The sequence below is a fragment of the Budorcas taxicolor genome, chromosome 2 (assembly GCF_023091745.1).
Source record: "Budorcas taxicolor isolate Tak-1 chromosome 2, Takin1.1, whole genome shotgun sequence".
In the NCBI taxonomy this organism is placed as follows: Eukaryota; Metazoa; Chordata; class Mammalia; order Artiodactyla; family Bovidae; genus Budorcas; species Budorcas taxicolor.
The window spans coordinates 10,894,233-10,910,564 of record NC_068911.1 but is presented as its reverse complement, the minus strand read 5'-3'; positions in this window follow the sequence as shown (position 1 = coordinate 10,910,564).

Below are 16,332 nucleotides of genomic sequence, written 5' to 3'. Positions count from 1 at the left end.
CTCCTCTGTTCTCCACTATCTCCCAGGGTTTGCTCAGATTCATGTCCATTGAGTCAGCAATGCTATCTAACCATCTTATCCTCTACTGCCCCCTTCTCTATTTGCCTTCAATCTTTCCCAGCATCAGGGTCTCTTCAAACGAGTCAGCTCTTCGAATCAGGTGGCCAAAGTATTGGAGCTTCGGCTTCAGCATCAGTTCTTCCAATGAATACTCAGGGTTGATTTTCTTTAGGATTAACGAGGTTGATCTCCCTGCAGTCCAAGGGACTCTCAAGAGTCTTCCCCAGCACCACATTTCAAAAGCATCCGTTCTTTGGTGCTCAGCATTTTTTGTGGACCAACTCTCACATCCATACATGACTACTGGAAAAACCATAGTTTGGGCTGATTTCATAGGAGTGGGGAAAGAGGAAGGAGAGGAAGAGGAGGGGAAAAATCTGGGGTGAATCTCACCCAATTTCTTGCATTGCTGCTTGAGGAACACTAGGGAGTGCGTGCATCTGTGTGCTCAGTCATGTCCAACTCTTTATGACCCCATGGTCTGCTGCCCGCCAGCCTCCTCTGCCCATGGAATTTTCCAGGCAAGAATGCTGGAGTGGGTTGCCGTTTCTACTCCAGGGGATCTTCCTGACCCAGGGATTGAACCCGGGTCTCCTGTGTCTCCTGCATTAGCCAGCAAACTCTTTACCACTGAGCCACTAGGGAAGTCCCAGCACTAAGGAGATGAAGTACTAAATGTCAGTTAACCTTGGGAAAGGGAGAGACCAGGAGGAGAAGGGTAAATAGGAGAACCCAAGCATCAGGATTAAGAATGGGAACAGGTTGGAGGTAGAGCAGGAAGGTTTGCTGGGAACAAGCCCCTGCAAGGTGAGCTCACTTTTGAAATAATTGGTTAGTAAAATACCTCAAGACCATAGGATGAGGGCATGTGGGACTCTATCTTTTCCTTTCTGCAACCTCACAACTGATGCAATCTAGCAACTTTGCAGATGTGTTCCCATGGGCTGCCTACAAATTGAAACGGACTCGGTGGCTTCAGTCAGTGAAATGATTTTTCACCTGTGGAGGGGAAAGGTCTTATAAACATCTCAGTCTCTGGCTTTCAGGATGCAGATCATATTTCCAGGCTGAGCATTATGGGATGACCCCTCTTTCCACTTCTGTCCCAGCCCACTTAACTCAGGCTGCTCCTTTCCTAGCAGCTTCTCGCTTCCTCCAGCTGTTGCTTTGAAATAAATATGACCTCCTGCCCCGGAGCTTGGCTACTTCACTGTTCTGAGTCAGTTAACTTTCTGTGTCATCCTGACTAGGCTATGCCACCTGGCCACTTGTTCCAACACTAGTCTAGATGTTGCTGCAAAGGGGTTTTGTAGGCAGGATTAATGTTTACAGCCAGTTGCTGTTGTTCAGTTGCTAAGTCCTGTCTGACTCTCTGTGACCCCCATGGACAGCGACATGCCAGGCTTCCCTGTCCTTCACTATCTTCTGGAGTTTGCGCAGATTCATGCTTAAGTAAAGGATATTATCCTCTATAACGTAGGTGGTCCACATTCAATCAGTGGAACCCCTTAAGGGCAAAATCTCAGATTTCCCAGAGAAGAAGGAATTCTACCTCAGAACTGAGATGTCTAAATTGCAATGGGTGGTTTCCTGTGAGGGCCGCATTAGGTTCAGTACACCAGGAGGGAAATGTCTGTTCTACCACAGACACGGTTAAAGGGTGGGGATTGGGGATTTCTCCCTGGGGGATTGGGAGAACTGGGAGAATCTTCTATATTTAGAAGAGAGGCCACAGGATGGAAGATTTACAAGATGTCTGAGATTCCTTTCCAGCTGCTCAGCACCCAACAGAAAATCTGTCTACATATCTATCTATCTGTCTACTTGACTGACTCATTGGAAAAGACCCTGACGCTGGGATAGATTGGAGGCAGAAGGAGAAGGGGACGACAGAGGATGACATGGTTGGATGGCATCACTGACTCATTGGACATGAGTCTGAGCAAGCTCTGGGAGTTGGTGATGGACAGGGAAGCCTGGTGTGCTGCAGTCCATGGGGTCGCGAAGAGTCAGACACGAACTGATCAGAGTCAGAGCAACTGAACTGATCTGTCTACTTATGTTGAATTAAGATGAAAGTAAATTATGAGACTTTCCACATTAACTGGCCCTTCGGGATGGAAAATGGTCACCTCTTTTAGAAACGATTAACTGTATCTTAAAACGTGAGCATTTGGGTTCCAGTTCATGTTAGAGAATACCTTTTCAGTTACAAGATAATCACTTCAGGAAACAAGGTTTTCTTTTTACTTTGGATTTCAGTTGATTCAATCATTTCATTTGCTTTTGTTTCCACTTGTTTAAGAATTCCCAGATTTTGTTTGTTTTTGCTTTTTACATAATCCACTTTTTGTTCAACTTGGTGGTAAGCAAATTGGCCTATTTCAATGTAGTTTTCTATATTTAATGATTGGTTCAGTTCATACCTGTGCTTTAAAAAAGTTGAAATTTTGCAATTAAGTTGTGAGATAATTGTTTGTTTGCTTGTTTTCTAATTTAGATTTTTGTCAGGTCCTTTGACAGATAATTTCCTTTGATTAAAGTTTAAAGAATATTTAAAGAATATTTAAGTACTAATCACTTATTTATTTATCTATGAAAAAAGTGCTTTTTTTCCCCAAGAGATTCTTTTCATCTGTTCATCCAAAACAAGGTTTTCAAGCTTTTATTATAACCATGCCACATAGATGGTGTATAAATGCCACAATCTGACATTGCCAGTTCAGTTCAGTCACTCAGTAGGGATATTTTAATGGCAATGAGCAGAAATGTCAGGGCGTTTATATTTTTGCCCAAGACTGATCCATTTATAGCTTGGACTACCAGAAGAGTATTATCCTTTCTGCCAAAAAGGGCTTGAAATGTTTATTCCTTATTTTCACAGACTTGAGGAAGAAAAAGCAGGCTCTGTCTGAGATATAGATATGGCAATGAAGTTAAATAGACACCAGAAAATCACATCGCTCTTTTTGCTGATATAAAATTTTGCCAGCATTTTCCAGATCACACTGGAGAAGGGAAAGCTTCCACAGAATCTGAGAGTGATGGGTTCATGGATTCTGCTTGCGTGATTAATATACACTCATGGTATTTTTCGGTGCGTCAGCAGAACGTACAGATCTCTGAGCCTGACATTTAATTATTACACAGATGGGTGCATGAACTGGAGGAGTGAACACAGACTTTGGAGTCCTGGTTCATCGTTAATGGTGATGATTCCAGTCTCCATCTCTTCCGTTCAGTCTCCACCACTCTTAATATCTACCACCTGTATTCCTTTCAGAGACGGTATAAGAAAAGGAAGGGCTTCTCAGGTGCCACTAAGTGATAAAGAAGCTGCCTGCCAATGCAGGAGACCTGAGACACGGGTTCAATCCCTGGGTCAGGAAGATCGCCTGGAGGAGGGCATGGCAACCCACATCAGTATTCTTGCCTGGAGAATCCCTGGCTTCCCAGAGGAGCCTGGCGGACTGCAGTTCATAGGGTCATAAAGAGTTGGACACAGCTGAAGCAACTTAGCACGCACAAACCCAGGAGAAGAGGAGAGGAAATTAAAAATTCATAATTATTAACAAATATTTGAATAACAAAACAAAGAAGCAGCTGCGTGTATTTTAAAGTCTTATTCTGTTTGTTTGCAACTGCAGTGAGACTCCTGTTGTTCAGAACTTCCATCTTGCACTATCACTGACCTATGACCCCTTTGCCCTCAGCCTACTATGGTTTTTCTCTGATGGAGAGACAAAATTTCCCTCTTGAAATGTAATCCTGCCTGTATTTACTTAGTCATTCCTTAAGGTATTCTATACAGAATGGAATTACAAGGCACCTCCCCCCAAAGATAAATTTTCCTAGATTTCAGGTAGATATTTCCTTGATCAATACTCCTTGGAACCCATTCCCACACATATTTCTTCAGTATCTACCAACACTAATGAAAACAATATTATTTTGGTATGTAAACTCATCTCCCAGGTTAGACCTTGTACACATTTTTTAAAAATTAATTTATTATTTTATTTTTGGCTGTGCTAGCTAGGTCTTCATTGCAGCATGCAGTCTTTCTCCAGTTGGGGAGAATGGGGGCTACTCCCAACTTCCAGTGCGTGGGTTTCTCATTGCTGCGGCTTCTTTTGCTGCAGAGCACGGCCTTTAGGGCATTCGAGCTTCAGTTCACTTGGCACACAGGCCCAGTAGTTGCAGTTTTCAGGCTCTAGAGCATGGGCTCAGTAATTATGGGGCACAGGCTCAGCTGCTCCAAGGCATGTGGGATCCTCCCAGACCAGGGATGGAACCCATGTCCATTGCATTGGCAAGTGGGTTCTTATCCCTTGTATCACCAGGGAAGTCCCCTGTACACATTTGTCTGGGATATGCTAGGATTTTATCCAGTTATGGGACAGGAGACAATAAAAGGGTGGGAGAGGAGGTTCTTGGGGTCTTCTTGAGGATGGTTCTTGGCAAGGTAATGGCCTCAGATGAAGCCATAGGGGATGGAAGCCCAGCCTCCTCAGGAATGGAAAGGACGATTCTGGTTTCAAGGGGTCTTAGTAGAATCAGGTAGGGATGAGGGCCAGGGAAACTTCTCCTATTCATCAGAATCTCCAATACGCAGAACCTCAGTCTTCCCCAAGCATATGATCAAGGGCGGAAAGAGAAGAGGGCATGAAAGACCATTTCTACCTCCACAATACATTGTTACATTTCAAGGAAAGAAGATACCGCCACTCCACTGTCCCTTGGGTCAGGAACCCACAGTTCCTGTCACAGCTGCCGAAAGTCCCACCAAAAGGATCGCTCTGCAAAATGGCACATCCCCCCCAAACCTTTGGTTCTACTTGTCACTGTAAAAATATCTTCCACTTATCTCCCTTTTTCTAAATCTTACCTGTGAGCCTCTCAGCACAGACTGTAAACCAAAATCCTGTTGGCAAGGGGTGGGAGGAAGTTGGTCCCCATGCTTTTAGCATCAAGGAAAGTGTAGGAGGAATTGGAGATGGTACCCAGGGCCTACAGACAGGTGTCTCGCCTATCGGGTCATGTATCTCTCATATCTATTTATCCTCCCCAGTGCTGTCCATGCAAGGGTGGAATTTTCTCTACGCTCCTTTGTCAGTACCATAACCTCAGTACCTGGCCCATGGCCTAAGCTTTAGTAAACACCAGGTATGAGAGCCCCTGGGACTGCAAGGAGATCAAACCAGTCATTCCTAAAGGAAATCAATCCTAAATATTCATTGGAAGGACTGATGCTGAAGCTGAAGCTCCAATACTTTGGCCACCTAATGCGAAGAACCGACTCATTGGAAAAGACCCTGATGCTGGAAAAAGTGAAGGCACAAGGAGAAGGGGGTGACCAAGGATGAGATGGCTGGATAGCATCACCAACTCAATGGACGCAAACTTGAGCAAACTCCAGGAGATAGCGAAGGACCGGGAAGCCTGGCATGCTGCAGTCCATGGAGTGACAAAAAGTCGGAGACAGCTTAGTGACTGAACAGCAGCAACGAGCGGATTCTTTTCTGGCCCATGATTATGAAAGCCACAGTCTCCCCTCTACCTCAGCCTTTACTAGAGGAGAGGAATATTTTCATTTCTGTTGCCCATCAGATCAGGAAAGACAGAAACTGCTTTTACTACTCCTTTCCTGCTGGAAGAATTAACTCAATCATGTGACCCAGACAATTCACAGGAAATTCACTTCTGGGTTTATCAAATGGCATTGACTTCACTGGGGAGAGGAGAAACATTTATGAAGCAGGTACACAGGAAAGCCAATCTTATCTGCTGCTATAATTTTCTCTGGTTTTTAAAGGTCTCATTAAAGAGATGGAGGCCATGATTCCACTGGGATTTATACGCTCATCTGGGAAATGCCAGGGAAGGAGATAAGGGAGACCGTGGACCATTAGCTGAGTTATCTCTGAAGTCACACGATATTTAGCTATAAGCACTGAACTCAGTGGCCTAACTGGGGCCACCAGTTAACCCAGAGTCAGATGGATCTTCTGGTCACACTTCTAAATTATTCCTCAAACATAATACATGGTTGAAACCAAGAGACCCAGCCCTGACATTGCACATGTGGACCCAAAAGAAACCAGGCCATAGGCCTCAATCAGATAGCAACACTTGTAGACATTTACTCATTTAGCTATTTAAGGTGCATTTATTCATTTAACAAGCACTTACTCTTGCCTGGAAAATCCCATGGATGGAGGAGCCTGGTAGGCTGCAGTCCATGGGGTCGCTGAGAGTTGGACACGACTCAGTGACTTCCCTTTCACTTTTCACTTTCATGCATTGGAGAAGGAAATGGCAACCCACTCCAGTGTTCTTGCCTGGAGAATCCCAGGGACTGCAGAGCCTGGTGGGCTGCCGTCTATGGGGTAACACAGAGTCGGACATGACTGAAGCGACTTAGCAGTAGCAGCAGCAGCTGGAGAAGGTACTTGTCGGTGACATGGTCCCAGAGGTCTAATAAACTGAATGAAAGTGAAAGTGTCAGCACTCAGTCATGTCCGGCTCTTTGTGACCCCGTGGACTGTAGCCCACCAGGCTCCTCTGCCCATGGAATTATCCAGGCAAGAATACTGGAATTCTCCAGGGAAGAATACTGGAGTGGGTTGCCATTCCCTTCTCCAGGGGATCTTCCCAACCCAGGGATCGAACCTGGGTCGATTTGCATTGCAGGCAAATTCTTTACCATCTGAGTCACCAGGAAACTCAGAAGCCAAAAGAAGGGACTTCCCCGGTGGTGCAGTGGCCTAAGACTCTATGTTTCCAATGCAGGGGGCCCAGTTTTAATCCCTGGTAGGGGAATTATACCCTGCAAGCCACAACTAACAGTTTGCATACTACCACTAAAGATTCTATATGCCGCTACTAAGATCTGACATGACAAAATAAATAAATACAAATATTTCTTAAAAAGAAAGAAAAAGGAACAAATTTCATCTCAGCATCCTCTTCTGAAAGGTAAGAGTCACAGCAGTTCATTTCCCAGGGTGTGGTTGGGAGCAGTCAGAGATAAATGACGTGGACTCCCTGTAAAGAATAAGTGATATAGAGAGACACAAGCACAGATAGGTATGTGATATATAGATATGTATGTGTTTCTATGCACATAGAGATATGTAGTGTGTGTGTATGTGTGTGTGTGTGTGTGTGTGTGTGTGTGTGTGTGTGTGTGTGTGTGTAAGCCCTCCAGGCATCCCGGATAACAGAGACTCGAGCAGCCTGCCAGCAAATACAAGCTGAGGCAGACGTGAAAACTGCCAAAATTTTCGATGTGTTCTCCAGCCACCCAAGAGCCTCAGCGCATCTTTACACGTGTCACCTTGGAAGCATTTTGAAGCCTGCGCTGAATACAGGGAAGCACAGATCAGTGCGAAAGGCATTCCAGGGGCGGCAGGGGGCAAATGCACCCTGCGCTGATGGGCAGCAAGCCCTGTCTGTCTAGCTTGAGCAAAAAACACCACAGCAAACAACACTGGAGGCAGCCAGGCAGGCTGGGATCCGAAAGAGAGACAGACGCCAAGGCTGGGGGCAAGCCAGGAACCTTGGTTTCCTTCTCCCTGCAAGGTGAGTAAATAACGCCCAGAAAGTTTAGGGCACTGGTTTGAAGATACCAGATGGTAAGGAGAGGGAGTGAGCCTAAAGTTCCTGGTCCATGCTTGGGTCCTCTGGGACAGTGTGGAACAAATATTTAGAAATAAGGCTTTATGGTTATTGCTGTTCATTAAGTATCAAGGAGTCAGCGTAATGACGATACTCAAGTTGCTGTATTTCTTTTTACTTTATTTTATTTATTTATTGGCTGCACTGGGTCTTTGTTGCTTTGTGTGGGCTTTCTCTAGTTGCAGAGAGCAGGAGCTACTCTTGCATCGGGTGGGCGGGCTTCTTATAGCTTGCTATAGGCTTCTCCTCCTGTTGTGGGGCATGGGCTCTAGGCACGTGGGCTTCAGTACTTGCAACACTCCGGCTTGGGAGTTGCAGCTCGAGGGTTCTAGAGCACATGCTCAATCGCAGCAGCGTACAAGTTTAGTCACTCCTCGGCATGTGGGATCTTCCTGGACCAGGGATCGAACCCGTGTCCCCTGCACTGACAGGAAGATTCTTTACCACTGAGCTACCAGGGAAGCCCTCAAGTTGCAGTAATTCTAAGTGTCACCAGCACCTCTTCTTGGGATTGTACAGGTGCTGCTGGGAGCTGACCTTGGCATCAAAAGGTGGACAGAGCAAGGCACGAACTTGAGTGAGGGGAACCCCATGAAAATGGTGACACTTTCTGTTATGTTCCAGGAAATGTCCCTAGTGGAGAGGTCAGAGCATCCCAGTGAGGGGAGCGGAGGGCAGGGGCGTGGAAACGCCCAGGGCCATGGCTCCTTGGAGTCTTGCAGACGAAACCTGCCCCTGTAGGGAAGGAACCAAAGCCAAAATCAGACTGATGCAGCCAGATGGAAGCCCAACTGGAGGGACTTGACCAACTCCCTCCAGCAGGTCAAACATAGGAACTAGCCTGGGAAGGATTTCTGAAGAACCCCGTGCCAGCTGTCAGAAAGGGCTGGGAGGGACTCCCCTGGTGGTCTAGTGGGTAAGACTTAGTCTTCCAGTGCAGGAGGTGTCGGTTCAATTACCAGTCAGGGAGTTGAGATTCCCATATGCCTTGTGTTCAAAACATAAAACAGAAGCAATATTGTAACAAACTCAAGGAAGACTTTAAATAATGGTCCACTTAAAAATTCTTATTAAAAAAAAAAAGGCTGGGGCTTCCAGAGACAAATGCTGGATGGACTCTTGCAATGGCATTTGTTTCCGCGTGGACTCTTCCTCTAGGCTGGTCTAGACCCCACTGCCAGGTCTCTTGCTCATTCCGTTCAGTTCAGTTCAGTCGCTCAGTCATGTCCAAGTCTTTGCAACCCCATGAACCGCAGCACGCCAGGCCTCCCTGTCCATCACCAACTCCCAGAGTCCACCCAAACTCATGTGCATTGAGTCGGTGATGCCATTCAACCATCTCATCCTCGGTCATCCCCTTCTCCTCCTGCCCTCAATCTTTCCTAGCATCAGGGTCTGTTCAAATGAGTCAGCTCTTTGCATCAGGTGGCCAACGCATTGGAGTTTCAGCTTCAACATCAGTCCTTCCAATGAATATTCAGGACTGATCTCTTTTAGGATGGACTGGTTGGATTTCCTTGCAGTCTAAGGGACTCTCAAGAGTCTTCTCCAACACTATGCTTCAAAAGCATCATTTCTTCTGTGCTCAGCTCTCTTCATAGTCCAACTCTCACATCCATACATGACTACTGGAAAAACCAGAGCCTTGACTAGATGGACCTTTGTTGACAAAGTCATGTCTTTGCTTTTTAATATGCTATCTAGGTTGGTCATAACTTTCCTTCCAAGAAGTAAGCTTCTTTTAATTTCATGGCTGCAATCACCATCTGTAGTGATTTTGGAGCCCAAAAAAATAAAGTCAGCCACTGTTTCCACTGATTCCCTCTCTATTTCCCAGGAAGTGATGGGACCAGATGCCATGATCTTCGTTTTCTAAATGTTGAGCTCTAAGCCAACTTTTTCACTCTCCTCTTTCACTTTCATCAAGAGGCTCTTTAGTTCGTCTTCACTTTCTGCCATAAGGGTGGTGTCATCTGCATATCTGAGGTTATTGATATTGCCCCTGGCAATCTTGATTCCAGCTTGTGCTTCCTCCAGCCAATCGTTTCTCATAATGTACTCTGCATATAAGTTAAATAAGCAGGGTGACAGTATACAGCCTTGACGTACTCCTTTTCCTATTTGGAACCAGTCTGTTGTTCCATGTCCAGTTCTCTTGCTCATTATGGGGCACAAAGCAGGTGGATCAGAAATACCCTTGGAGATAGGGAGTTTGGGATGGGCATGTACACACTGCTGTATTTAAAATGGATACCCGATAGGATCCTACTGTAGAGCACAGGGGACTCTCCTCAATGTTACATGGCAGTCTGAATGGGAGGGGAGTTTAGGGGAGAATGGATACCTGTACATGTATGGCTGAGTCCCTTTTCTGTTCACCTGAAAACTATCACAACATTGTTAATCAGCTATACTCCAATGCAAAATTTAAAGTTTAAAAAAATTTTTTAATAAAAATAATTTTTAAAAAAAAATTTTAAAAAAACCTGCTCTGAAAAAAAAAGAAAAGAAATACCCTTGGAATGACCTGGGAGGGGATAAACAGAGCAATGTTGATTTTTGATTTTCAGAGGTTGGTTCCCAAGAAAAGTAGTCTTGCCTGGCAACTAGGAGACTGGATGGTGGGGTGCAGAACTCAGCCCAAAGAATCATCGAATGTGGATTCCAATCCAAAACCTTGTCTCAAAAACAGGTTTCCAAGGATGGCCCAACCTGTCAGACTAAATATGCAGTTGCCATTGCTGGGATAGATGGCACCCTAATTCTGTGCTGTGTTTGGTCGTGTCCAACTCTTTGTGACCACATGGACTGTAGCCCATCAGGCTCTCTGTCCATGGCAATTTCCAGGCAAGAATACTGGTGTGGGTTTCCATTTCCTCCTCTGGGGGATCTTCCTGACCCAGGGATTGAACCCACGTCTCTTGTGTCTCCTGCATTGGCAGGCAGATTCCTTTACCACTGTGCCACCCTAGAATTAGGGAAGCCCTAATTCTATCTTCTAAATAAATGTGGAACAAATAGTTAAACACAAAACCTACAAAATTATTTTATAGAATGCAATAACGAGAGAAATGACAAGCTCGTCTTGAGTGTCATGTCTCTCTGTCCCTGGCTTCCTTTTCCCTATGATCTCAGGCCAGCTGTGTGTCGCCAAGCCTTAGCCTCACGGCCAGCAGAAAGGTCACAGTGAGATCACTTTTTCAGGGCTGTTTGATGATGGAGTGGTAGGTGCTCAGCAAATGGTGGTTATTTGTCCTAATTCTGCCAGTCGATGTTTTCTCTTGAGGAATTCACTTCTGTCTGAAATTCAGTGTTCTTACATGCAAAATGAGGGGTTTGGACAGGAGAACCCCTAAGGAATAAAGTGGAGCTTTCTGTTTTCTACTGCTGTGAATTTCCGGACCAGAAGCAAGTATTGCCCCTGGTAGCGCAGGCAGCAGGAAGGAGCCTTATTGCCTCCAGGAGTCCTTTGAGGTTAAAACCAGACTCCAACCCCTTTGATGGCCAAGCCACCATAACCACATCTAGTAACATTCAAAAAGGAAATAAACTATACGGCAGATGAGGCTTTTTTTTTTTTTGCTCACTTTGTTTGAGAAGGATTGACTACAGGGCTCCTTCTCCCATGAGCATACTGTCAAAGGGACTAGCTTGGCATTATTTTTGTTACTTTAAGGAAGTAGTCCCCCATTTCCATACTGACACTTTTTAAATAATAATGAGTTGAATTAAGAAAGTGCTGTTTTATACCCTTTCATTTATTGATTTATACACTCATTTTTGTAGATGATGTTAGAAGCTGTGTGTATGTGTGTTAATTGCTCAGTTGTGTCTGACTCTTTGAGACCCCATGGACTGTAGCCCTCTAGGCTCTTCTGTCCAGGGGATTCTCCAGGCAAGGATACTGGAGTGGGTAGCCATTCCTTTCTCCAGGGCATCTTCCCGACCCAGCTCTCCTGCATTGCAGGTGGATTCTTTACCATCTGAGCCACCAGAGAAGCCCATTACAAGCTATATTAATATATAAATATGTTTCTTTTTGATATTTTTTATGTGAACCATTTTAAAGTCTTTATTGAATTTTTTACAGTGTTTCTCCCCTTTATGTTTTTGTTTTTTGACCCAGAGGCATGTGGAATCTTTGCTCCCCAACCAGGGATTGAACCTACACCCCCCTGCATTAGAAGGTGAGGGTCTTAACCACTGGACCACCATGAAAGTCCCTTAATATGTTTCTTTAATCATTTTTATACTTGGAGTAAGCCTTTCATGGTTTATGCTTACTATAGTATATTTGTTATTTTGACGTATTATTAAATTCTACTGATTGAGATGTTTTAATCAGATAGTTCTATACTCCTGAGATTATTCTACAATAATTCTGGTTATCTTAATCAGGTGTCAGGATCAGTGACATTTGTGTTATGGGAGAAATTGTACGGTCTTCTGTCTTTTTTGGGAGGTGGTTTTAAGGTCAGCATTTTTTCAAAGTTTTGGGGGCAATGACCAGTGATTTTACTGAATTTTTCTACTAGTACCTCTGGGAAAGTTGTTAGTTTCCCTATTGACCAGGTTTTAGTCACCATGTAAACTGAACTAAGATAGCACATCCAACTGGGTAGGTAAAGAGTTCTTAATAAAGGGTTTATCTGAAGAGGTGTGGGTAAACTGCAGTGTGGGAACATCACTGCCCTAAGGATGAAGGAGCAAGAGGTGGAAGTGATTAGTGGAGCCCAGCAGGACCAGTCCAGTGTGGAGAGGGCTGTGTGGAAGGAGCTGTGGCCTCTGGCAGTGGGACACCAACAGCCCCAAGTGTCCCTGCAGGGAGACGACTGGTTGATACACAACTACCCAACCACCTCCCCTCCTACCTTCTGACCTATAGCTGATGCTGTCTGTTGATCAAGCCCAACTGAAAAAGGTCAAAGTTATCACCCAAAGCCCTTATCCCATCAATGCTGGTGTTACCCAGTTCTCTAATTTCCACCAGTTTTAGTAGGCAGGAAGGGGTAAGCTCCCTGTTGTCTGAATGGCATTTTTTGGTTTCTGACCACCAGTAACCTTGAGCTCTCATCTTGTTGATTTCACTCCTATCCATGTCCCTTTCTCAACCTCTCCCCACTGTTCTATTGGGGCTGCTTTTTATCACTGATAGAAATCGAACCAGGTTGGATCCCTGGTCAGGGAACTAAGATCCCACATGCCTCAGGGCCACTAAATCACTGATAGAAATTGAACCAGGTTGGATCCCTGGTCAGGGAGCTAAGATCCCACGCGTCTCAGGGCCACTAAGTCTTTGCGTACCACGTGAAGAACCTGCAAGCTGCAACAAAGACCCAGCAAAGCCAAAATAAAATAAAAGAGTGAAGTTAAGTAAAATAAAAACCAAAGAGTTAAAAAACAAAAATACATGGCCCTCAATGTTACAGGGTTAAATAAATTTCACAGTTTTAAGTTAGCTGATCATATTACAAGTGTAATTAGCAATTTCATCTATGATTCTGAAAATTTTGCTTTATGTGAGCAATCAGTTTGTAATTTGTACTTTCTTCAATATAATAACAACAGAAAGATTTCATTTCAGAAAAAGACAAGAAGCTTGGATTTCTAAGCCTAGTATTATTCATCTCTCAGTCTTTCCTACCCTGATTCTCCAACCTTTCCATTTAGCCCTTGTGGGAAATTCTTCACGGGAATAGCCGAGATAGCTCCACAGCTGTGACCAGTGACGCCTGAAACAAAATCTGTGTTGATTTAGTTGTGCTTCTGTGAACCTCGAATGGGATGCTGTTGGAAGCCCAGAAGTAATTGTGCATCTGGGCTTCCCACCTCCTGCTCCAACAGGCTGTCACTGGCAAAGAGACATGTTCCATTGGCAAAGACCGTGTTTTCAATCACAGCTTATCTGAGTAGCGTCTGAAGTCCAAAACGATTATTTACAGCTCAGTGAGGAGGAGGCAGGGAATCGGGAGCTGTGGAGGAGACCCACGCTGTAAAAAAACACTCACAGTGAGTGACACGGTCTGAGATGCAGAAGAAGAGAAGAGGGGTTTCTTAGGATCTTTTAATGCCTCAAAGTTCTCCCCTGGAGGTCTTCTCTAACGAATGCAGCCTGCAGATTTCCCCTGTCCCTGACCTATGGTGTTAGACAGGTTCTCCAAGGAGCTCCAGAGAAGCAGAATCAGTAAGACATGTATGCATAGAAACCTGACTATCTCTAAATATAGAGATACATAGAGAACCCTGATGATATATAGATGTAGATACATATCATAATCCTAATACAGTTGGTGTATATATATAACACACATAGATATTAAGGGAAAGCAAGCTTAGATTGCATAACTGACTCAAGGGACATGAATCTGAGCAAACTCCAAGAGATAGTGGCAGACAGAGGAGCCTGGTGTGCTACAGTCCATGATGTTGCAAAGAGTAGAACATGACTTAGCAACTGAACAACAACAATTTTATATTTATTTATTTATATATATATATATATATACACACATGCATACACATGTACATGGATTTATTTCGATAAATTGGTTCATGTGATTATAAAAGTAAGTCCCACAATCTGCCATCTGTAAGCTGGAAAGTGAAAGTGAAAGTCACTCACTTGTGTCCAGTATAGTCCACGGAATTCTCCAGGCCAGAATACTGGAGTGGGTGGCCTTTCCCTCCTCCAGAGTATCTTCAATCCAAGGACTGAACCCAGGTCTCTCACACTGCAGGCAGGTCTCTACCAGCTGAGCCACAAGGGAAACCCAAGAATACTGGAGTGTGTAGCCTATCCCTTCTCCAGCGGATCTTCCCAACCCAGTAACTGAACCACAGTCTCCTGCATTGCAGGAAGATTCTTTACCAATTCTACTTAGAATGGGGGACACTTGCTTTTATTAGAGAACAATTTAAGAGCAGTAACTCTCCGAAAAAGCATGTCCTTCAGGAGGCCTGGAGACAGACACTCATTCCAAGGTTACTGGACACCAGAAGCAATAAATTGAAATCCTCCTGAAACCTACCACTCAGGAATGCTTGCTGAGGACAAAGAATAGCCCCATTGAAATGTAGTATCTTACAAAAACATGGCCTTTGCTTGAAAGAAAATACCACGAAACAGAAAACCAATCATTAAAGACTGACTTTGCTTTCAAAAAAAAAAAAAAAAACACTATGGGATTTCCTATCAGGGAAAACCCAGGAAATCCCATAGTGTAATTCAGTCCAAGTTCAAAGTCCTGAGAACCAGGGGAGCCAGTTATGTAAATCCCAATCCAAGAGCAGGAGAAGATGAGAAGAGGGTCCAAATCCAACTCAATGGTGAGACAGAAAGGAAGAAAGGGTGAGTCTCTTGCCCCTCTGTCTTTTGTACTCTTCCCATCCTCAGCAGTTTGCATGAAGCCGACTGACATTAGGGAGGGCCATCTACTTTTTCAAGGTCACCAATACAAATGCTAGTTTCATCCAGAAACACCGTTACAGGTACCCAGATAATGCTTAATCTGGGCACATAAATTAACCATCACACTCATTCACCACATTAGGGGACCAACTCCTCCTGGTTTTCCTTTGACTTTTCCAGTTTCCATGCTGAAAATCCAGTGCCTGGGAAATTCCTCAGGACCTGGCAAACCGTATTGCCTGGATTAAGCGTTTTGCCACTTGATTATATTTGGTTTAAAAGTGTGGCTGCGAGGCTACCCTAGTGGTTCAGTGGCAAAGAAGCCACCTGCCAATGCAGGATAACGTGAGTTCCGTCCCTGGGTTGGGAGGATCCCACATGCCTCGGAGCAACTAAGCCCGGGAGCCGCAACTGCTGAGCCTGTGCTCTAGTGCCCGGGAGCCGCGACTGCTGAGCCCACATGCTGTAACAACTGAAGCCCGCGTGCCCTAGAGCCCAAGCTCCACAAGAGAAGCCTGCACACCGCGGTTAGCGACCAGCCCCCACTCGCTGCAGCTAAAGAAAAGCCTGCACAGCATCAGAGACCCAGCATAGTCAAAGATCAAGAAATGAACCACGCGGCCAGAGTCCTCCATGGTCTGGGTCAGCGTAGGGGAGCCACAGCTGACTTTCAGCCACATCACATCATGAAATGCAGCACCCCATTACTTGTGACTTAAGTCCCATAAAATCCCATATCTGATGGTTCTCTGGATTCTGACCACCCCCTTCATCTCTTTAGTGGGCCCACTCCTGTTTCAGGGTCCAGACTAAGGGTCCACCACACTTAGGACCTTGTATTCCCCATTTCAACAGCATCCTCCCACGAAGCCATGGGCAAAATGCTTTCTCTCGCCTTTAGCCAAACAAAATAAACAAATGAGTAGCAATTCACCCTTGTACATAAGCCATAATCAGTATAGAGACAGGGGTCAGAGGCTTGGTGAACTTAGTCTTCATTTAGGTTCATCTGAACTGACCCTTACGAATTGAAATCCTTGGGGGTATTCTTAGTTTGGTTAAGGAGGAAAAATATATTTGTCGTCTTTTCTTTTATTGGTTATCTCTCTGTGTGTATTTCTCCTCTCTAAAGTCACTGTTTCCTTTTGTTCTTGGTTTTCTTTCCATCAAACACATTACTCCCA